Source organism: Anoplophora glabripennis, unplaced genomic scaffold (assembly GCF_000390285.2).
Source record: "Anoplophora glabripennis isolate ALB-LARVAE unplaced genomic scaffold, Agla_2.0 scaffold164, whole genome shotgun sequence".
In the NCBI taxonomy this organism is placed as follows: Eukaryota; Metazoa; Arthropoda; class Insecta; order Coleoptera; family Cerambycidae; genus Anoplophora; species Anoplophora glabripennis.
Genome location: NW_019416480.1, coordinates 253,099 through 277,895, shown reverse-complemented (window position 1 = coordinate 277,895; position 24,797 = coordinate 253,099). Strand labels below are relative to the sequence as shown.

The following is a 24,797-nucleotide window of genomic DNA, read 5'->3' as shown; positions in this document are numbered from 1 at the left end:
TGCTGACTGAAACGTTTCATTAGATACTTACAATTTGATAAAGCTAAAAGGAAACAAAGATCTATTAAAACATGTGTTTATTCTTCAAAGTTTGGAATAAATATTATATTTATTAAAAACGTGTTTTCAAACGTATCTTAACGTACAGTTTTCGAAATAATAATATATTACCCCTTCCACCACGTAATGGTAACTCTGGGGTTATAGTAAAAAGATGCTGCCTTGTTACGATACATCACTGAATATTATTCAATATGTCGATAATTACAAATAGAAAATTTGAATCATTCAATTTTTATCAGAATACAAATATATTTGTTAGAAATATAATGTTACAAGACGAAAGTATAATAAATATTTCCGGAAACATACAAAAATGCCAATAATCCTGAATTTTTTATAGAAGACAGTTGGTTTAATTAAAGATGAGGCTCTTTTATTGGGACATCGATTACTTTGGGACGTTTTGTGTTACTTTTTTTCAATTTTCTTATAATTTTGACTCATGGCTAAAAAAAATAAAATTTTATTTTATAATGTAATGCCAAGAGATAAAATGAAAAATACAGAAAGAGGGTGTAAAAACTCGAAACATTGTTTGCAAATAGAATATTTTTTTGATACCTACTAACTTACCACAATAGTGCAAAGAAACATTTTTGGAACCACTGACTTCATCGATAGCTCGGCTGGCTCTGTTTACAGGTATTTACACAAATCGATATACATTAATATTTGTAGTTAATACATGCCCATTAGTTCAATGTCAAGACATTTAAAGTTTATTCGCACATATTAAAACAGACAACCAAGATAAATTGTCTTTACACACATGAAAACATTTTTAATAATAAGAATCCAGAAAACTAAATAAGTTCCCTTCAACATTACGTGTTCAATAATAATTTTGTTTCAAACGATAACCTAAAATTAAACTAGCAATTTTTTGTTTGCTACAAAAAAAGTGACAAAAAAGCGGTCGCCGCGCTATCTGCGGTCACAGCTATTCACCTTTATGTAGAGGACGATTCCAGAGGTTCTCAATAAGTTTTAACAATTTTAATTTTTATTTTAACAACTATGCCATCTGAAAATTATGGTTAATGTTTATAAGTTTATAAAGAATTACTTGTATTTTGGAATTGAGTCTTATTTTTTTCGATAAGATCATTAATTCCTGTACGGCAACCACTTTTTGATAAAATATAACCAAAAACTATCGTACTAAATCATGGCCGGTTATAATTGATAGTACAAATTAAAAATTCGAATTAAAAAACAAATAAATAAATTTTGACAATTTACAATATTTTAAAAATTCCTTGTTATGAACTAAAAATGTTATATTCAAAATATTATGGCTGTAATTGACTTTTCATAAATAAAAAAATATAAAAAAAAACAATGCCGTACATTTTTAACTAGTGGATTTTACATAGCTGATAATATTTTTCATTAAATTTTTATAACATAACGAATGAAAATTGCAGTGCCGTACATATTCGTTGGAACAATTCTCCGAAACTGTATAAGTCCAAAATGAGTTTTATCCTAATTTCAAGAGAAATTTCATTTATACCGTAGAAATTATGATTATTGTCTTTAAGTTAAAAAAATTGTGTATAGAGAATCGAGAAAATATTTTGAGAAATTTAGAAATTTAATGACGCGCAAGAAAATATTATTTTTAAATAAATATAATAATAAACAATTATTTTTAACTCAATATTCATGAAAATTCCTATATAAATACTGACATTTAAAACAGTGATATAATATATGTTTTGAAGTAACAGTACCCTCGCATTTGCATATTTGCAACTTCTGTTACAATTGTTTGAACAATTTATTTATGCAAAAATTGTGATGAAGCCATCGGCGTACAATATATGTTTAAAATTACTAAAAATAATTTAAGTGCATTTGTTACAAAAACAACTTTAAGATTGTCGGTTATAAACATGAATAAAACCACATAAAAATTTATACGCCGAAAAGAAACAAGAGACAGAGAAAGAAGACGTTTCGATGGCCAGCTAGAATCTCGAAGGGGTAATTTTAATTTTAAAATAAAAATAATTCCAAATTTTTTAAAAATTATTCGAATGCAGATTTTGTATTGATTTTACACTTATGTAACTTGTGAAAAATATATATATATAAGCTTTTCAAATTTATAAAATTCATAATTTCTATATCGACCTATGGTTTTTTAACGGCATATCACTAAAAAATTATTTTACATCTTAAATAATGTTTTAGCAACAATTCCGACCATTTTTCAATGATCGGAAACCATAAGGGTCAGAATAGAGGTTTGCATCTGGGGTTTCTCACTCCTGTATCGACAAATATGTACGGCATTACTGAAAAATATTTCTATATCATATTATAAGTATTATTACAGAAAGGCCGTACAGTATTAAACAATTTGTATTAAGGAGAAAATAGTAGTAAAAATAAAATCAATTCTTGCAAGTAATACAATACTTATTTGCAAAAATATATTTAATAATGCCATTTAGAAGCATTTTTTTTGTACATTTTGTTTTTGTTGATTTATTGTTGTCAGTATTAACAAAATATATTAATGCCATACAAGAATTTTTCACTGTGAAATCCTACCTTTCAGGGAGAAATTAATTTTCCTATAGTAAGCACGTTTCATGGAAAATGTACGGCATGGCCAAAAATGTCATTATTTTATAAAATAGAATTAAAATTAGTGAATTTGATGTTGGTTCAAATCACCCTCCCCCCCCCCCCCCCCCATACGCTACTTACAAATAGAGGGTTTTGCCCTGCATTTCTAACCCCTGTATCAGCAGATACGTACGGCGTCACTAAAAAGTTATCTACGTGTCAATCCGAAACTTGCAGTATAAATGTCGTACTGTAGTAAATCACCAAAAACCGGGCCAAAATTATCAGAAAATCAAAAATTCTCCTGGCTTCTGGTATTGCTATTTTTGTATGGCATTAGGTCGAGGTTAATTTTTTTTATATAACCTATATACTTTAGAAGTGCCGTACAAAAATATTTTGCCGAAAAGTACCCCTCTTGGTGGACAGGTTTAGCTTACCTGTGTACTCCGTTGTACCAACAAGAATTGACGGCATAGTTTCTAAAGTTATTGTTATATGTGATAGTATTCATTTATAAGTAATTCAGCCTGAGTCAAATGATTCCTTGAAAATTTCCGATCGGCTTGTAGTCTATTACAATTAGAAAAATAAAAACGTTTCACGGTTTACAAAGGAGCTTTCATATATTGTAAACAACGTATAATACCAAAAATTACAAATAAACAAGTTTTATTGATTTTGTATAGCACTATTTACATTTATCAATATTTTCACGGAATAACTCAGTGTCTACAAGCCGCCACACGTGAAATTTCCTCCGTTGTGGAAAACCGTGGTTCTCCCCACGCGAAAAACAGCCAACCGAAGTGTTGCCAACCCAAGGAAGATATATTTAAATAGCCCGAGATGTGAATTCCGTAAAGTAGATCATACGGTTAAAACTCTGGTTCTATAATAAGATACGTGCAGCCTTCAATTGTTAAGTTAATCATTAGTAGAGTAGACAAGCAGTACCTAGAGAGATCCGTCCCAGCTTAGTGATGTTTGAAATATAGTGATTTTTGTGCGAGAACTTGCTAACGCTAAGGTCAGAAGGGCTATGCCGAGTGCTTTTTGTGTGTACCCGCTTCCTGATTGTAACTTAGAGCTGTAGTTTTTGAGTTAATTGTACTTGAAGAATATCATGTCGTCGTCAGTCCCTAAATCTTGTATGCTGTGTAATAATTTAACACGCGTTTTTAAACGTACAGAAAATAATACATAATTCCATTGTAAAAAAAAACAGTTAAATAAATCTAGCTATAATTTTAAACACCTATAACAAATTTTTCACATTTTTTTTCATATTCTGTTTCTCTTTACATATTTTTTTCTATACGTTTCGGAACTAGTTTTTATAAAGCTTAAAAAGTAGACAGAGTTCGATGTATATGTAACTATATCTGGAAATGTGTAGCAATGCAGTGGAAATATCTTAAATAAAAAAATGTATGTTCTACAGGGTGTTCCGTTCAAATCTCCTCTATTAGACATCTCGAAAGCTAAAAAAGATATCTAAGTTACGTAAAAAGTGTTGTGCAGTTCATATAAATGACTTCAAACAGTGAAACAAAGTTTATCTTCGTTGCAGTAAAGATGACATATTAACCAGTGCAATTTTTTGTGAAAAATATTCCAAAGCCCACTTATATTTCGGAAATTGTTTATATCGCAAAAGTTGCTCAAAATTGAATGGTTTCTCATTTGTATCTATATCACCATAAAGAATAATGTAATTTTTATCCAAAATTGAAGCCATAAAAATGCACTAAATATTTTTTACAGAACTCAGATATCTTTCTCCACTTTTGAGATATCGCGCTGCGGGTTTTAAATTAAACACCCTATATAGGTAAATTTTAAAACTAAAAAAAAGTTAAATTTATGTATTTTCAACATGACAATTACAATGTATATATTTTCTACTTGTCTTTTGCAATTTCTACCATAGCCACAGCCACAATTTTCATAAATTATTTCTATTTAGAACCGTTCTGTTCTAAATCGTCTTAAAATAGGCAGTTATCCCTAAATTTAAAACTCGATATCGAGCGTTCTTGTGCCAGTGAATATAAAGAGACTAACATCAGGCACCTAGCTGTAAGAATGTATCCTGTTTCTATAAATATTTTTGAATAGCAACCAAGCAAAACATTTTTCGTGACGTCAAACAAATATTATTTTAGGGCGGCCTCAGCTATAGCTACGTATCGCTCAAAAACATTGTACAGAGTGTTAAGATGTATCTAGCCTTTATAAGAAAAAGACAATTCAAATACGACATTCAAAAGAACAGAAAAATATATATATATACCAATACCGAAAAAAAAAAAACAAAGTTTATTAATACAAGACCTTATTATTATTGTTTAGAAGTAGGTACATAGTTTATTATTAGTCATTGCACTTTTACCCTGTTTTGAAGATATTAAACTAACTCAAAGAAATTCTTAAAAAATCCTGTCAAAAGTTAAACAATTTGACAACAAACATCTAGGTGTCCAAAAGATATCCAATCTCATAGACAAGATTTCTAACTGAGGAAATTGTGGAAAATAACTACTCTGCGGACTAATGTTCCGTTTAGCATCGAATTATACCAGCAATATCTAGTAAACAGTTAACAATTATTAATAAATATCGAAAATAAAAATTAAAAATGATTTATAAATACTATTACCTAATTGAAAAGCATATAACTGACATATTGAAATCATTAAATAATGCAATTTTTCAAATAAATATATCTTATTCTTGCTATTCTACCATTACCATTGACAAAGACCAACATGTAAATGCAAAATTTGAAAAAAATGAAATTTCGAAACGTCAAATGTGTCTAGACTAGAAAAATAACTAGACTAACGTGAATCGGTTTCTTAATAACCTAATCAATATTTGCCCTATTGCTAGCTATTGTGCTTTTAAATATTAGACTAATAGGGTCGTTCCACATATATATTTTTTTGTATTTATTTGAATTCAGCTTGTTTCAAAATTAACATAGCTTTTTTCAGAATTTTGTTTTTACTAATATTAACAGAGATATACAAGTTTAAAATATGAACATTTTCCGTCATTTTCTACAAGGCGTTGTGACGTCAACTATGTCGCATGCGCATTACGCTTTAATTTTAAGTTGGTAAAACAAGTTAAGTTGGCTATTCTGACATAGCTGGAACAGTCACATTTTCTGTCATTTACTATTTGATGTGCTGCTGACCGGTTGTTTCTTTTTTTGTGTGTGTTATTTTTGCTTATTATAATTCTAATTAACATGGAGAGTATGGAAAATTACAATATATTTATCAGATATTACTGCCACACTATAATAATAAATAACAGATCTACTAGGTTTGTGATAAGTACCAAAACTGTCATGAATCATGATGTCAAATCGTTTTCTGTGTATTTTGTTTATGTCTCGATTGCGCATGTATAGGAGTTGACGCCACAGCGAGAGAGACAATAATTTTAGATAGGACAGAAAATGTTTAAATTTTATTTTGATATAGTTCGTTTGTGATCCATTTTTTCTGAAAAGTAAGTTAATGAAAGTAAATATATAAGCTTTTACTACTGAAAAATAATAGCAAATTCAATTTTTGGAATGTAAGGTAACGACCCTATTGAAATACATTTACAAAAATCCTTTCAAATGAAGTCAAACTATGTTTTATGAAAAATTCAGTACAAAGAATTTAGGGGCGTATTTTTGAGGTCAAAATAATACTTTTTTCCTATAAACATGGGTCCACAAATGCTTAGTTTTTGATATACAGGTTTTTTTTTATTTTTCATGAATAATTTTCAAACAGATACTGCTGATGGGGATTGTTTACTGCAATGTCATCAGTTACGAATCTTGTTATGGAGTTGGGTATCTTTGTTATACCTTATACCATTTTTTTAGGAAAATTTTTGTTATTTATTTCTTTTTAAATAAAATACAATTATTACGTATTATAATTGTAATAGTCATTAGCTCTCACATAACTATCACACAAATACACTTTGACACAGCTTTGTTAAGTATTTAAAGTATTTTTTTTCTATTCTGTATTTTTACTGAAAACATACGGCTGTTTGAGAACACTGTACTGCATCAGATTGTTTTCTATTTGCGTGGAATGCAAAATAGTTGCGCATGTAACGCGCTCTGTTGCTTAAATAAAATTAAAGACTTTTTTGTACTCTTTCAAAAGCAAGGGCTACTCGACATGTAACTACAACGTGGTTTAAATACGGCTTTATTTAAAATTACAAAATACAGCAGGGGACAGTGCGGATTTGCATTTCAAAGTAGTACTCGTTTCACCTATTAGAATTTACGGGACCGGCATAATTATATAAATGATGTATGCATATTCATATGATGCAATTTTCGTCATAACAATTAAATAAAAGAATACAATTTACTCCCGGCAAAAATGAAATAATACGTCTAGGAAATAAAGTTCCTCATTTTCTGGACTTGCGTTTCCGCAACAAGATGCAGCGAAAAACTTCATTTCCATATATTCACCATCACGAAAGTTTTTGAATAATTCATGCCTAGGATGTGTATTAAAATGTTTTCATTCATTATTTAGAGTTTATTTTCGTGGAAATGCGGACGTTCATCATTTATGTTAATGTCTGAGTCGAGCTTGCCATGGCATCTACGTAATGCACCAATTTTATTAAAATAACAAGTATTAATAAATGTCCCAGAAACACAATAAAGGTTCAATGAAAATATATATTTTATTGGCACAATTATAAAGATATTAAACTAAAAATCCTTCAAACGAAGTCAATGTTCTTTGATTCCAACAATATAATTATGCAAGAAGATTCTTAACTGATGATATTATGGAAAACAAATACTCTGCGGACTACATATCCCGACTAGCAATGAATTATACCAGCAATATCTCGTAAATAGCTAGATAAATAGTTATAAAAACGATATACCTATCTAAATATTGCTCTATTAATATATATTTAACAATGAATGTTAATTAAATACATGTTCTCAACATACTTCGAGTATTCTGACATAGGATTTGATGTTTAGTTAATACAGAAAATATTTACAAAAATGGCGAAGGCGACGACACTTTTCAAGGCGAAATTGTGTAACTGATTTGTGATATTAAAAAAAAATCCTAGCAATAGTTACTAAAATAGTTTCAAATGAATTACATTTTTTGTTTAGAAGTTATTGAACGAAAACATTGAAAAAAGTGTTACTATTATAGAAGGTGATCCCAAAAATAACGGTGTAAGTTGCTATGACGATTTCTCAAATCAGCATAAAATTTTAAGTGTTTAGTTAAACATTGTTGTATATACGGCGTGATTCACTTCAGATGGAAACAATTATAATTACGAGTAACAAAAAATATACAACTGTTGATAAAAGCCACAAACTTGCGGCATAATTTTAAATTTTTGATTTTTTAATTTGGAATTGCACCGAAAAAAAAAGTAAAAGGCTTAGGTATAATTCCCAAAAAAAGTTTTAGAAGAAAACCTTTTCTACAAGGGTGTTTTCATTTTGGAATAGGTCATACGCGTACCTATTGCAGGAGGTAACAAAAATGCCAATCCACTTTAATAGAGAATCATATCTTACAAATTAACAAAAAAATTATATACAGGCTGTTACAAATTCGCTTCTCACTACAGGGATCTCGGAAACGGTAAGAGATACGAAGTAGCTTAAATGGGGGCAAAGTTGCTTAATCAGAGAACCAACACTATGCCTCTAAAAAATCAAGGCTAACATGAGTAGTTTTCGAAATATTTATTTGAAAAAAACGGAAATTTTGAAAATCCGTTGTTTCATTTCAGCCTTGTTTGAGGTGATATTGAAAAAGCAGAACACCTTCTCGTGGCCACTTTTTGCCGTCTATCGAATGGCATAATCAACATTTTACATTTTGACACTTTTAGTAATAATTACATGTATATCGTCCAACATTTTATCATTTATCTCTAAATCGGTGCTTTCTAACAACGTGCAGTACATATATTTTTTTAAGCCTTTAATACTTTTTCATAATCTCAAATTCAAACCCAGCCCTGGAACTATGCCTTTCTATGCACAAAAGCCTGTACCATGCATAAGTTTACGAACAATAAAAAATTAAAGCTGCTTGCATGTCAAGTTTGAACGAAATCGCTTCATCTGTATTTTTTCTTTCATTTTTTTTGTCATAACCCTCTGTATCTTCAAAAAGAAGCATTTCTGGGCATTTGCAACGTAACATTCGCCATCATACTTTGACCAAGTATTTTAGTTACCCTTTCTGTATACAACTTGACTGTGAAAAGCGTAAAAAAATCATAACCCATATTATAAATAGAAAATCACGCTTGTCGTACACCTTGTATCTGCGCAGTGGGCCTCCAAAGGACACTCACATCCGAAGCGTCTATTTCTGACCACTTTGCACCTCAACTTTTGTCCAAAACAAAGCGTATGTTTCAGAAAACGAAACGCGGCAGAGAAGCTGCCAAAAGTAACTTACCAGCACCGCCCTTGATTCGGCTTTTTTCGCGAGATCGCCAAAACAAAGTTAATCACGGTCAGAATTAGTACGGAACGTCGAGTTTGGCTCGATTTCGGGAAATAGTTGGGTAAGTGACGTCGAAAAAACACGCACGTTGATGACAAAGACTTTTGAAAATAGCATAAAATGGAACGTTCCAAGATAGAATATGAAAAACACTTTCTATGAGTGACAAAATTGAACCTTTTATTAGACCCCTACTTCTTTGCATCCGAGAATTATAATAATTCATTTTCATCCACCACAACTCCAAACGCTCATAAAACACAAAAATAGTGAGTCTACGATTGATTCCCTAGAAATCCACTACCTATTTCTATAAGAAACAATCAGGTTATTCGATTGATGTGTGGACAACATGAGTTAGAGCTCGTCCCTAGTTCGATGACACCAACCAACAGATATCAACAAATACAGTCAGTTCTTTTTTTGCCTGTGCTTGCTGGTCGATTCTTCAAAGAGTTCCTAAGTATATTGCGTCCAATTCCGTCTTCTTGTGGTCCCACTGTCTGTTTATTCGTTTTGTAGTACAAAACTCAAAAGTCTACTAGCCGACTAAATTTCCTTTAAATCTCTGGAATTTAAGTAATGCTGGCTGATCTTCCTAAGCACAACCTCAGCAATTTATTTGTTCTTTACTGACATAATTAACTTAGTTGGCCATGAATATGAACATGGTTTACTCAAGAATCATTGAAGTTCGGTAGATCAAAATATATAAGAGCAGTTCAGTGCCATTTCCGTTACTATAACCACGACAATAAAAAACGCAAAGACAGAGACAAGTACAGACTGGTCCATTTTCGATGGGATTTCAGGGTATCTCAGAAACTACTAAAGATATGATAAATCTGACACCACGTTCTCGAGCTCGATTTTCATGGCAAACTCGACTGTCAAATCAGAAATTTGCTATCTTCATTTGTTTCTGAGTTACAGGGCGTTTCTCGTTATTGTGACACTTTTGAACATGTCTGTATCTCAGCTGTTAAATAAGTTAGAGTTAAAGTGAAAACTGCTCAAGACTAATTCTTTGGCGTAGAATTGAATGCCGGTATTAGATTTTTAGTAGGTCTTAAGATTCCGGAGTTATGACCCAAAGTTATAATTTTTTAAATGGAAATCGTAGCTGGTTATGACCTAAAAAAATGGAGATTTTTTTTTGCTTTTCAGCAATATACCACATGCTATAGTTATTTTTCCAAACACAGAAGATACGGGGTGTTTTATATATAAATTCGATCCTTTTTTACATTTTAATATGGCTGGCTATGAAAATACATACAAAACTATAATTCTTACTTTTACAAAACTCATATCTGTTGTAAAAATATGACGTTTATTTAAAATATATATTACAGATAAGAAAAGACGGAGTTTTCAAAGTTTTATTCCACTTCAACTAAAGTTACAATATTAATCGTAAATTAAACAATAGTAAGTACCTACATCAATAAAAACTTTCTGATAGCTAAATGTTCAAATTGCCGTCCCTCAACTGTCACATATTTCACGTATCTTCTGGCAACGCTTCGGGTAGCATTCATTAAATGTATAGGTATTTGAAATATTATTAAAAGGAATTTTAAATATAATGTCTTTTAGAAAACCTCAAATGAAAAAGTCCAATGGACTCAAATCAGGTAACCTAGCTGGCCATCTGATCGGTCCGTTTGTTCCTATCCACCTATCTCCTAAAATTTCGTTAGTATTATATTATGACACGAGTATATGTTGTGCATTTAAAATAAATGTCATATTTTTACAATAGATATGACTTTTGTAAAAGTAAGAATTATAGTTTTATCTGTATTTTCATAGCCGGTCATATTAAAAAGGAAAAAAATATTATTTATATATGAAACACCCCGTATCTCCCGTGTTTGTAAAAATAACTATAGCATGTGATATATTCCTGAAAAGCGGAAAAAAATCTCTATTTTTTTAGGCCATGGTCAGCTACGATTTCCATTTAAAAAATATAACTTTGGGTCATAACTCCTAAATCTTAAGATCTACTAAAAATCTAATACCGGCATTCAATTCTACGCCAAAGAATTAGTCTTGAGCAGTTTTTACTTTAACTCTAACTTATTTAACAGCTACAGATACAGACATGTTAAAAAGTGTCACAATAACGAGAAACGCCCTGTAACTCAGAAACAAATGAAGATAGCAAATTTCCGATCTGATTTCCGATTTCCGAGTTTGCCATGAAAATCGAGCTCGAGAACATGGTGTCAGATTTATCATATCTTTAGTAGTTTCTGAAATACCCTGAATTCCCATCGAAAATGGACCAACCTGTACAAAGACAAGTACAAAGACAAATGCAATAACAAAGGGAAAGACAAAGGAAAAGACAAAGGGAAAGACAACTGAAAATTGACTTCAGATTGTATTCAGCAGATCAAAATGGGGGATAGGGTGACCTAACCGTCGGGATAAACCAATTTTTTATTTTGTGTGCATGTGTTATGTTTTGAGACAATTATATCACCAGCGTAATAAATCATTTCATGCATACATCCTTCGCGGGGATTTTGAATATATTCGAGGGTTAATATTCAAATTGGCAATCTACATATTCCGAGAGGTATAAGCGGACAACGCGGCGGCTACGAAATCTCCGCTAATTTTCGAATTGCCCACAATTCAAGTGGTGGCATGAGCAACGACTCTAATTTTACATGTGGGCGCGTCACACTCGACGAAATATGGACGGGCGTCTCGGCGTTTAACGTCGTCGATGAGGCGTCCTATCAATATCAGATTTAAATCAGAAGCGTATCGTTCGTTGTTTGATATATTTTTTTCACCTTTTATTTTCTTTGTCTCCGAGATACAAGAAGTTTAAAGTTAATGAAGAGATATGTTTTAAAATGCCTGAAATATTTGAGGGAAACCATGAAATTATTTTATTTGTCATTGAATAGCTGATACATGAACTATTATCATTATTTCAAAATTTCTTCTTAAATGTATATGACCATATAATTACTTCTCAAAAATTATTTATTCCCTGGGATACTGGTAAAAAAAAACACGTAGTTTATAAAACTACTTTTCATCCAAAAATTGTTTTTCCCGAAACAATCGTATCGTTTCGGGTTTTACTCCATCTTCAGATAGCAGCATCAAAACGTGAATTATTATAAAATATCTTTTTCAATTGTTATCATCTAAAAATTTTTTTAACACAATCATATAAAATAAACCATTATTAAAAAAGATGACAAGGTCACAAATTTTCTCCCCTTTAGGAAAATGTCTACATCTATATATTTTAGACTTTTTTATATTTTAAACCAGATTGTATAATTACAAAAAACACATTATTTTGATTTTTTATCACACATGCTGCTTTAAATATTGGGATCTCGGTTATCTTAAGAGATACAACGTTTATCAAATTAGATCAAAGCTGTGCAATTTGATGGATTTTTTAAAATTATGCTTTGAAAACAAAACATTCAACAATTATTTTATTGACATTTTGACAGTTGTGTTAAGTTTTGACTGACAATGTCAAAATTTGGATAGCTATACAGGGTTCATGTTTAAAAAAACTTGTGTGCAAGTTCCACATGGGCAAATAATGGTGGTAGTTCATGTAACGTTTTTTTCTTAAACTCCCTGTTTTCGAGATTCAGTGTGTTGATGGACATGAATGCTTAAAAAAAGTGATAAGAACAGAACAGTATTAGGAAACAGACTAGGAGACAGATAGAACAAAACAGCTGCACAATTAAATAAATGAGCAAATCTCGAAATACTACAGTAGATACTGAAAGTGTCCAATATTTGCTTCTATGCAACATAATTTTTCTGGAAAATGGTACATGCTACCGAATTTTGACAAGTATACCTTTTTTCTAGTATACTTTAGAGTTTACAAAACCATTTAGAAATGTAAGGAATTTTAACTTTTAACTTTTTTTTTTCGATTGTACCCCTCCAATTACTTGTATCGGCTACACTGCTTTTCAGAAAGTAACCGTTTGCACATTATTCTTAACGCACAGTTGATGTTTACTGGTGTACAAATTTTGACATTTTTATCTTTAGCCGATTTAAAGATAATTAAGGAAAGCCATTTGGAAAGTAACAACTTCAATATACTGTATCTCGAAAACAGGGCATCGAAGAAAAAAACGTTACATGAACTACCCCCATTATTTTCTCATGAGGCACGTACACACAAGTTTTTTGAAACATGAACGTGACACCCTGTATATGCAATTTTCACACGAAACAAACTAATATCCTTCAAACTAATTAGGTAATCAATAAGTTTGAAGCATGTTCATGCAAAAATGACGTTTTTATTTATCTAAGCCTTAACATTGTCAATGAATGGACTGTCAAAATTTCGTTTGAGGTAATCTTGCTTTCAGAACTCCCTTACCATTTCTATAAAGGACGATTTTTAACCAATACGCATAAACTTGAGGAATGATTCTACACAGGAAAACATGAATATCTATGAGTTATAGTAGTTCAAATACAGGGTGGTCCGAATTTTATGCAGGAAACTTCGAGGGTAGATAGATCTCTTTAAAATAGTAGGTGTTTGCCTTATAAACATAGGTCCGTAACGGCCTCGTTTTAGAGATACAGGGTGTTGAAGTTGTTAAAAAAAATTGATTTTTTGTTTATATCTCCGGAATCCATCAACCGATTTCAATATAATTTAGTACAGATAATGTATGATAGTAGGCCTTGTATTCCCTAAAATATGAGCTCTAAAGGTCCAACCAGTGGTGTACAACTGGACAGGGTCACCCCTTTTTTATAAAAAAAACCTACGCCACTGTATTTTTTACAAGCTGTTGTACCGAATTTATATTCTAATGCACAAAATACGTAAAAAAGGTAACTTGAATTTTTTCCCTAAAGTTCACCGTTCTCAAGTTATTCATACCAATACAATCCCCTTGTGGTAGACACTTCTAACCATAATATTACAAGAATATTTATGTTTATGCTTAAAAGTAAGTGCAATTTGTAAGCACATCAACAAAATTCTTTACACTCATCGCTTTCATCTTTTTGGATTAAAACAATATTTGGAAAATCACGACAAAGGAATGAAAGGCACAGAAATGAAATTTTAAAAGCATTTGACGACGATCCTCGGCTAAGTACACGAAGAACGTCTCGGCAACTTGGGGTGAGTAAATTGAAAATTTGAAAAGTTCTACGTAAGGATGGCAGAAATCCGTACCATTTACAACCTGTGCAAAATTTACTTCCGGGAGATGCAAAGAGACGCCTGAATTTGTATCAGTAGTTGTTTGAATTCTTACCAGAAATACTTTGGACCGATGAGGCTACGTTCACAAGGCGAGGGGTAGTGAATTTTCACAATCTGGATATTTGGTCACAAGAAAATCCTCATGAAATTCGGAGTCATTTCTAAACTTTCTAGAAAACCATCTATTTGAATTATTAGAGGATGTTCCATTAAATATACGACAAAATAGCTGGATACAAATGGATGGTGCTCCTGCGCATTTTAGGAGAATAATACAAGAATGGCTTAATGAAAATTATATGAGATGATGGATAGGTAGAAGACCAAATGCCAATGTCAACCATAATGGTGCAGAGGGTCCAGTGTCTTGGCCAGCCAGATCGCCAGATCTAAACTCCCTGGACTTCTATGTTTGGGGTGACCTACCTGAAAAGTTTACTCTACTCCAATAGATACTAGACCACAACTACTGCAGCGAATAGAAGACGGGTGTAATGAATTAAAAGAAAACCACCACATGATATTAGCTTCAATTAGTTCCATTAATAGAAGATGTCAGAAATGTATCGATGTGGGTGGTTCGCATTTTAAACAATTGCTGTAAATACGTAACGTTAATTTTGTTTCTTGTTTAGTTGTTGTTGCTTGGTAAATGTATTTTTATTATTATTTTGATTTAAATTGTTCTTATTTGTAAAGATAATGCCTCCAGGGAAAACTAAAACACACCAGGAACACTACCTCACAAGTGATGTGGAAAGAATTTTGTTGATGTGCTTACAAATTGCACTTACTTTTAAGCATAAACATAAATATTTTTGTAATATTATGATTTGAAGTGTCTGCCACAAGGGGATTGTATTTGTATGAATAACTTGAAAATGGTGAACCTTAGGGAAAAAATTCAAGTCACCTTTTTTACGTATTTAGTGCATTAGAATATAAATCCGTTACAATAACTTGTAAAAAATACAGTGGCGTAGGTTTTTTTTATAAAAAGGGGGTGACCCCTGTCCAGTTGTACACCACTGGTTAAACCTTTAGAGCTCATATTTTAGGGAATGCAAGGCCTACTATCGTACATTATTTGTACCAAATTTTATTGAGATCGGTTAATAGATTCCTGAGATATAAACAAAAAATATATTTTTTTAACAACTTCAACACCCTGTATCTCTAAAACGAGGCCGTTCCAGACCTATGTTTATAAGGCAAACTCCTATTATTTTAAAGAGATCTATCTGTCCTCCAAGTTTCCTGCATAAAATTCGGTCCACCCTGTATAGGCCCTGATAACAGCCTTTTATTTTGTTTCTAAATTTCGCTTCAGATATCTACAGATGTAATTTTGGTACACACATTACTGTCAATAAAAGTTATTTATTGTAGGCAATTATTTACAATTTTTATCGTGGAAGTGCTAACAGAGGAGCAGTTAGGATTATTTACACATAATTTTTAAACTTCCACTTTTTTTAAATTTCGATAAGCATCATTTTCTAGATACAAAAGTTATTTCTATAAAAATTCAACAGAGTAACAGTTTTTCAGGAAAACGTTTCAAATTATCGAGATTCATAAACATATAAGTATAATTTTAACTTATGACAAATAAGTAATAAAAATGATTATAAATTATACAAAAAATATAATAAATTGTGAAGTATCATAACTACTATTCGAGTTATCTACTTCATTTTTAGATTAGAGAGTCTATCAAATTCTTGGAGAAAATGTATGTATGTGATCTTTTCAACTCTTCCGCAGTATAAACTTGATTTAATTTATAATTTCTTAAATTATCTCCGTTATTAAAAAAAATTGTTAGCACATTCTTTTTTCCATTACCAATCATCTTTCAATCAATCAATCAATCAATCAATCAATCAATCAATCAATCAATCAATCAATCAATCAATCAATCAATCAATCAATCAATCAATAATTCAATCAATCACCTATTTTAATCCCAGTTTAATCAATGACAGTAACTGCCCCTCTTTCGGCGCTTATGATTTATTGTAGGACAAACATTTTTTTCATATTTTCATATGTAGAATTGTTTTCCAAGTTTATCCGTACCTATAGGTTAAGAGTAATCCAGTGTTAAGTTAAGCCAATCGCTTCCCGTTTTCCATTAAAATAAAAACGAAAATCAAAATTCTCGGTTTTCCATCCGAGATCCTAATTGGTGCGTCTCGAAAACCGGCTACCCTGTATGTATCCTACTTGGCCCCTCAATGAAAGGCAAGCGCACGCCTCTGGCACGAGGATAACGCACACTTGATACTAAAACCGTAAAGTCATCGGGTTTATTTAAAGCTGCGGGACGTATGGTTGTTCGCTGTTCAGTGAAACTCTCAAAAATGGAAATCTGCCAGGAAAAAGCGCGTTGCGAAGCTCAACCAGAACTAACACATGCAAATAGTGTTTATTCGATTAACTAAATAGGCGACGTTGCCATCTGGAAAGGGTATCATCTAGAGCAGTGGTTCCTAAAGTGTGGGTCGCGACCCCCTTGTGGGTCTTGCGAAATATACAGGGTGTTCCTTAATGATATGCGAATATTTAATATAGGGTGTGATTCTACATAGAAAATTAACGATAGTTTGCTTCATTATTAACAAATGTATTTTTTTAGGATTAAAAAGAAATCATAAGAAGCGTGCTTATTCTTCAGAAATTAATTTCTTAAATCTACAGTTCATTCCTCAATTTTGGTTACTAGTCCAAGCATTATAGAGAAATGCTTACAGAAATTATTACCTGGACAAAAAAAATATGACCGTATAGAAAATTAAATTTTAAATTGAGTTTCTTGTTCTTTAAACTCGATCCAATATGGCGAACATGGTTAAAAAAAATCGCAAAGTTGAAAAAAACGGTTTTTCTAAAATAACTAAAAAAATATAGCACGGATTGAAAAATTTTAAATGAGAAAGTTGTAGGTTTTAAAAAGATCTATCGACTGATTTTTTGAAAGTATCGATTGCTTTGTTACTTTTCGAGATATATCGAAAAAACCGTTAAAAATCTTCTCTTTTCTCTTCTTCTATAACTCGTTTACATTTACGTGCCCATATTTGCTATTTACTGCAAGCATAGCCCGCGGCAAGCCAAAAAAGTACATTTTTGAAAAATTTAAAAATATTAATTATTTTTCGAGATATATCGATTTTTTGAAAAAAAGGCGCTCTCGAAAATTGGCTAGATCTTCTCAGCGGATAGCCCTACAGTAACGATTTTCGGTTTATTTTCTTCGTAAAGAGTTATATTATCATGCTGTTAAAAAATGTTGACGATTTTATTAATTTTAAGGATCAAAAAATGACTGAAAAAGTTGCACTTTTTTTGGGTATGTTTTTTTCAAATAACTATTTCAATTTTTATTATTTTTTTGTACTTAATCTGGGGTAGCTAAACACGAATATTATAGCATTTTCGCCTTAGAAGCAAAATAGACCCGTAAATGTTTAGTTTTCTTTCTTTAAAAGTCATTTTCATAAAATAAAAATTGAAATAGTAATTTGAAAAAAACATACCCAAAAAAGTGCAACTTATTCAAAGTCATTTTTTGATCCTTAAAATTAATAAAATCGTCAACATTTTTTAACAGCATGATAATATAACTCTTTACGAAGAAAATAAACCGAAAATCGTTACTGTAGGGCTATCCGCTGAGAAGATCTAGCCAATTTTCGAGAGCGCCTTTTTTTCAAAAAATCGATATATCTCGAAAAATAATTAATATTTTTAAATTTTTCAAAAATGTACTTTTTTGGCTTGCCGCGGGCTATGCTTGCAGTAAATAGCAAATATGGGCACGTAAATGTAAACGAGTTATAGAAGAAGAGAAAAGAGAAGATTTTTAACGGTTTTTTCGATATATCTCGAAAAGTAACAAAGCAATCGATACTTTCAAAAAATCAGTCGATAGATCTTTTTAAAACCTACAACTTTCTCATTTAAAATTTTTCAATCCGTGCTATATTTTTTTAGTTATTTTAGAAAAACCGTTTTTTTCAACTTTGCGATTTTTTTTAACCATGTTCGCCATATTGGATCGAGTTTAAAGAACAAGAAACTCCTTTTAAAATTTAATTTTCTATACGGTCATATTTTTTTTGTCCAGGTAATAATTTCTGCAAATTTAACATTAATCCGTGACAGAATGCTTGGACTATACTGCAGAGATACATTTATTAGTTCAGTATAACCTATTCGTGGTTTCATTCAATAATCGTTATCAATGACAAAATAATTTCTTCCAAACATAAAGCTGTTCAAGGTATCAAAACATTAAAAGCATCTAATACTTGCTCAGGACACTCTTACTTTATTCCATTTCAGAAGTGAACAAAATTTCGGCAATAAATATAATTTTATTATTCTACCAGTGATTATCTCAAAAAAAAATTAATTTAGTTGGATACAACTTTCTAAAATTGGATTATTACCCATCATTAATTGTCATTATCCAATTCTTGTTAGAATATTGTTTTAAACTCAATTTTTAATCAAGCTGCTTACAAACCTATACAGGATGTCCAAGAAATTGTGGACAGTTTCGAATAGCAGAAGAAAAATAATATCCCAAATTTATATATTTTTTTGTTCTAGATCGAACAATAGCGTTATTAACTCTTGAGGTTGATCATTGAAAATAGATTTTTCGTTAAATATAGATAATTTTCGGGTAAAATCTATAAATAATATGAAGCTATTTCTACTAATATATTGATTTTCGTAGCTACTTTGAGGGCTAGAGAGAAGCGTATCCTTGACAGTCTTGCTCTAAAAAAATTTGTAGGCCTATTTGTTGCACTTATAAATAGTCCAATCAATCTGTCACGGCCTAATGTTAAATTTACAAAAAATACCACCTGGAAACAAAAAATATGGTGATATAGGAAAAAAATTCTAAGATAGTGTTTTTTTTCTGTGGCGCATAAACGGCAAAGTTAACCTAAAAAAATCATAAAAGTTAAAAAAACGGTTTTTCGCTAATAAAAAAGAACTTGAACTCCAATCGAAAAAAGTTAAATGAGAAAGTTGTAGCTATTAAAAAAACATATCGATTTGTATTTTTAAATATATCGATTGCTATGTTACTTTTCGAGATATATCGAAAAAACCGTCAAAAATCGACTTTTTTTGTTTTTGCTGTATCTCTTGCAAATTAAGGTTTTGAAACTTGTTACTTGCTGTAAATGTAGCCCTCGGTAAGCAAAATAAGGACCCTTTTTAAAATTTAAAAAATTATTAAAAAGTTTATATCGATTTTATATCGACTTTTCGAAAAAAAAGTTCACTCGAAAATCTGCTCTTCTTGCTCGACGAATAGTCGTAGAAAAACGAATCAAGGCTCATATTTTTTTCCATAAGAATTGTACCTTCATGGTAAAAAAGAGTGATAACGATTTTATTTATTTCAAGTGTCCAAAGATGACTGAAAAAAGTGTAAATTTTTGCTCTCGTTTTTCTTGAATATCTTTTTCAATTTTCATTACATTATTACAGGAATCGATTGCTGGCATTTTTACGCGAATTGCTCTACGATCTTCTGGAACCGAGATATTTTTTTTTTTCAAAAAATTCCACAGGCCGTTATTATTCTATTAGTATTTTTACAGATTACTTGCCCGTTGGACGATTGTCACAATGTTAATTGCTGCTGTAGTTCTATTTTAATTGAAATTAATTGAAATTTTCATTGCAAACATATGATCCGAGAGTATAAAGGAAGGGGTCGCAACTTCAAAAAGTTTGGGAACCACTGATATAGAGGGAAGCCGGGCCGAGGGGCAATTGAATAAGATTTGCATTTGAGGAGCTTAGCCGGCCTATCAACACTGCGATAAAGTGCGCTAATTCCGTCGTTTCGCACTTTTCACGGCTACCTGCGACTACAGTGACGCAAACCGGGGGGGCTCGCCAGGGGGGATGATATTTTAAGACGCGAAAGATAAACAAAAGGGGATAGAAAGGGTAGTTCCTACCGTGGAGTTTCGATATCGGGTATATTAAAATACTACGCGGGTTGCGAACGATGTCTATTTATATTTAATCTCTAGTCTAGAGATTGTTTTTAACGCGCTTATAGCAAATAAGGTGTCTGTACCTAATAAGGCGATGTCCCCTAATAATTCTGCTATTTTGAAACGACGTTTCTATTATTAGATATTTTACATCATTTTTGAACATTTAATATAATAATTCAATTTCGAGCAGGCCGAAGCGGCCGCGCTCTCTGCTTCTCTCACCACCACCACCCATACGATTTTCTTGAATTTCTCACTTGCATAAATAACTTTAAACAGGTTTTAAAATAGGTTGCCAATGAAGAAAAGTATTGCAAACTTAGGCCTGGTAAGTACACGAAATACCAAAGGTATTTTTCGAAAAATTAGCCCGGATGTCCCAGTACATTTAGTGTAAATGACGGTTAACGTTGATCGGCCTATAACTACGTAACTAATTGACCAATCGATCTGTTTTTTTTAAAGAAACGTATTTCCAATAACTTTTAAAACGTGCTTTAAAAAATTTGATTAGATTGAATATTCACAATGTTATTCTAATTGTTTATAAGTACAAAAATTCGACCAATGTTTAAACAAGCGCCAGAACTCTCCTAATTGATGGATTCGAATGTTTCAAAAAGCGTTTGAAAGCTTGAGAGCCCTCCTATATGTGATTAAATTTTCAAGTATCTAAGGGCCTTGGTTTCGCTGTGCAAAATTTTGAAAATTTGCCAATTTTTTTTCAAAACCTGGATTGCAAAATTATTATGCAAAATCTATCGAACCGATTTTGATGAAATTTGGTGTGTTGATTCTACATAACATGAAGTTTTCTTGAACCAAGTATGAAGGTTCTATACACAATTTAAAGACCCCAAAAAAATGCCCTAAAAAGTAATATTTTTTAACCCTATTTGTGGCGATTTTTTCGATTTTTACAATAATCATGATACAATCGATTGGTAACTAGTCATATTTTGCAAAATATTTTTTCCTCTTCCATTTTCGTCTAAAATCAATTTTTGAAAAGATACATAATTAAATAGGAAGAAAAATATGACATTTTTCGAATTTTTTCTAGTGATATTTGAAACCAAAAAGCCAAAAATCTCCGTGAATATACGATTCATCCAAACCAAAACAGATACCGCCTAGTCTATTAGGAATTTCCTTTTCGGAGCCACAGAGTTCCTGCTGTTGTTAAACAAAACAACGTCTCAAATGACTGTTAAACAGAGGCTTAAATTTAAGAATGTTTTTATACTCAAGAAGAGGATGAGGATGAGGAGAAGAGGTGCAATGAATTTAAGCCTTCTTAAGAATGGCTTGTTAAGAAATGCTTATTAACTTCGGTCCAAAAAGTCATAAAGATAAATCAATGATTTCTCCATGAAACATATTAAACATATGTAAATTATTTCTTATAGCCTGCAAGTGAATATACCTAAAAACAGCGGACATATTTTTCCTTTTTATTAACCTCCTTCCTCTATAGTGATTGATTTAAGGGCTTCTCTCAGTAGCTAAGTTGTATCATAATTCCACGGTCCGATACCTTGCAACTTCATCATTGTAGGTAGATGAAGTTATCTCCCTGCACTTACCCCAAGGGCTTTTAGTTTGGAATTTATTGGTCCATAAAAATCGCTTTCTATTAGTTACCGTTCATCTTGCGAAGTGCAAGAGGACGGCGCGCCAGTGCATGCCATTTTTCAACATCATAGAAAGAGTTCACTTCCCATCGGCCGGGAAGTTTACGATATTTTCGAGGACGGGCCAAGAGAGAAGTTACATTTTATCTTTATCAAGCCACCGTCAAGGTCGTTAATGACGATGTTGACCAAACTCTTGTGGAACAACGCGAAATTATAAGGATATTCAAGAAACAAATGTGCGTAAAGAATGTTAGATACTGTAGCCTGAGGGGTTATTTCTTTACCTATCTATTGTTACAATAAACAAAACAAACAAACAAAATGACAACACAACGGCTCGAACATTATTAATTGATTCATTGACACGCGACAGCGTACCGAGATTCAGGGACTGCGCGCTTCATAGCAAAATTTGGAAAAACTTTAGCCATTATTAAATTTAATTAACTAGCCCGAAACTCTAATCTAAAACTAGGTCGACTGCTCAATGTGAAATCTAAGGAAAAACTGACCTTTTTTAGATCTTTCCTGAATTCGACACCTCGCTTCGACACGCCCATTTCTTGGGTCCAGAAGTTTCTGTTCTTGTCTTATTGGCGGGAACTCTGGATGTCGGGATGCCCTGGTATAACTATGCCATGTTCATAATTGTCTAATGGACTGAATTTACATTTATATAAATAATTACGTGACTTACAAGTAACCCTAGCCTTCCTCTAAGCGACTCCGTGTAGCAAATACGGGACGGATTAGTCGATCTCATTTAATCTACTCTTATAGCTTGGAAAATCCGTCAAAAAAACCAGCTGCTTAATCTGTTACTTTCTTTTCCAATTACTATCAATTTAAAATTTGATTTAATTCTACTTTGGAACCTCTACGCTCTTCTCGTGATTTCGCGCGTTATTAATAATATGGGTTTCTACGCTGGCGCCTCCCAGACGAACTTGTTAAAAATATTGGTAAATTTCTCCGAAGGACGACGCTACCTACTTGAAATCCCTCAACTTTCGATAATTTGTGTTGACTGAAATATTTTACTTTTTGCCCCATTCGTTCCGAGAACTAACAAATAAATTACCATGCGACCCGGCTTTTGTTACAATACTTCCAGATGCCCATGCTTCAAAAAGCAAGAAAAATGCCAAGAATTTGATTAAAACGTCAAGAATTTAAAGAAACAAAGGCAGGTTGTAATTAAAAAAACAATTATAGAATTGTAGAAAACTTGGGTTTTGAAAAATGGAATTAACTCACCATCTTCAACTCTGACAATAATAAATAAATACTTAAACGAAGAAATACAAATGTTAGAGATAATCTTGAGGCCAAAATTTGATAATTCGTTGACCTCAGTTCAAAGTTACTTCATTTTAAATTTACAATACATTTAAATTGAAGTTAAAGTCTTTTTGTCTTAACTGCGAAACCAATGTAGCTAATATCTTCCAATTTAGCATAAAATACACTAGTATGACCCTCTATTAGCACGTACAATTTCAACTTAATATGTAGCTCCAGTGACGTGCCATTAACACAGCTAGACTCCTTTTAAAAATTTAAAAAATTGACACCATGCACCCTTCTGAAAAACCAGCAGAGAACGCATTTTCCGTAAGATCCGAAACACACAAAAAATGAGTCCAAATTAAAAATAGTGCTTTCATAAATCCTTTTATTGATTACAATAAGTAAATTCAGTTACAATCAATGATTTTATGTCCCTTATAGTCTTTATGGTAAAATCTGCCTATAGTCCTCTTAGTACAATTATTTCCCTCATTTTGAAGTAAATATTATTGCTGGGACTGGCCGTACGAATATTAATAGTACATAGAACGACTTTGAGATATAGGTTACCAGTTTCTAAACTATATTTTTGTATCCTTGACCTGTTTACCAGGAATTTAAGGTCAGTTTAAAGTGACACGAGTATAGTGTTAACCTGGAACATAGAGGATAGCTGAAGGCTACAATATTCTGGGTCTAAAATATGGAACATGTTCAATATTTTAAGCTAATTCTCTTAGTTGTCAAAAAAGATTAATTGGGTGGTTTCGGTTTAATATTATTTTATGCGATACAACTGTCTGATGATTAGCTAAATATCTATTTGATAACTTACAGACAACACTGAAGTATTTTTAAACAAGCAAATAAATATCTGTCTATATTATTTTTAGAACAACCGCCACTTCAACTAATATTTCGTTTCTGAAAATACTTCTTATGTCTATTGACATTCGAGTAAAAATGTTGAAATTTTCCAAAATTGTTTATTGATTTTAACCTTTTGCAGACAGAATTGGTGCTGTATTAATTTTTAAAGGGTTAGGCGGTGGTTACACTGGATGCGAATGCGTTGTTATAACTGCACTCTTTGCATGCAAGTGTTTGCGTAATAGTATGAAACAAAAAGAGGTAGTGTCTATTTTTCTACAGTAAACACTTCACATGGAACTTACCATAAAATATACACAGTCCCTACAATATTTGTTGAGATAGAATTCCATGAAAAGAATATGCCAATAAAGTTCTATTATCACAACTACTGTAACAATTTACTGTGGCAGGGGCGTGCCTTGAAATTTTCCGCGTTATTTTCAGAATAATAAAATATAAACACGATATACTTCGACTGGGAATTAAATTCCTTTCTTTTATTTTTCACGCCATT

At 31.7% G+C, this 24,797-nt stretch overlaps 1 protein-coding gene across 2 annotated transcripts in view; it reads left to right on the top strand.

Moving 5' to 3' along the window:
* LOC108905818 (RING finger protein nhl-1) overlaps positions 1 to 24,797 on the top strand; it is a 99,014-nt gene that overhangs the window by 61,337 nt on the left and 12,880 nt on the right. Inside the window, exon 1 of one of the 2 annotated variants that reach the window (XM_018708844.1) lies at positions 3,559 to 3,673. The exons of the other annotated variant lie outside the window; for it this stretch is intronic. The gene's annotated coding sequence lies outside the window, so the exon portion shown is untranslated. Of the gene's footprint in view, positions 1 to 3,558; positions 3,674 to 24,797 lie in introns of those variants that run through there. 2 annotated transcript variants of the gene reach the window in all.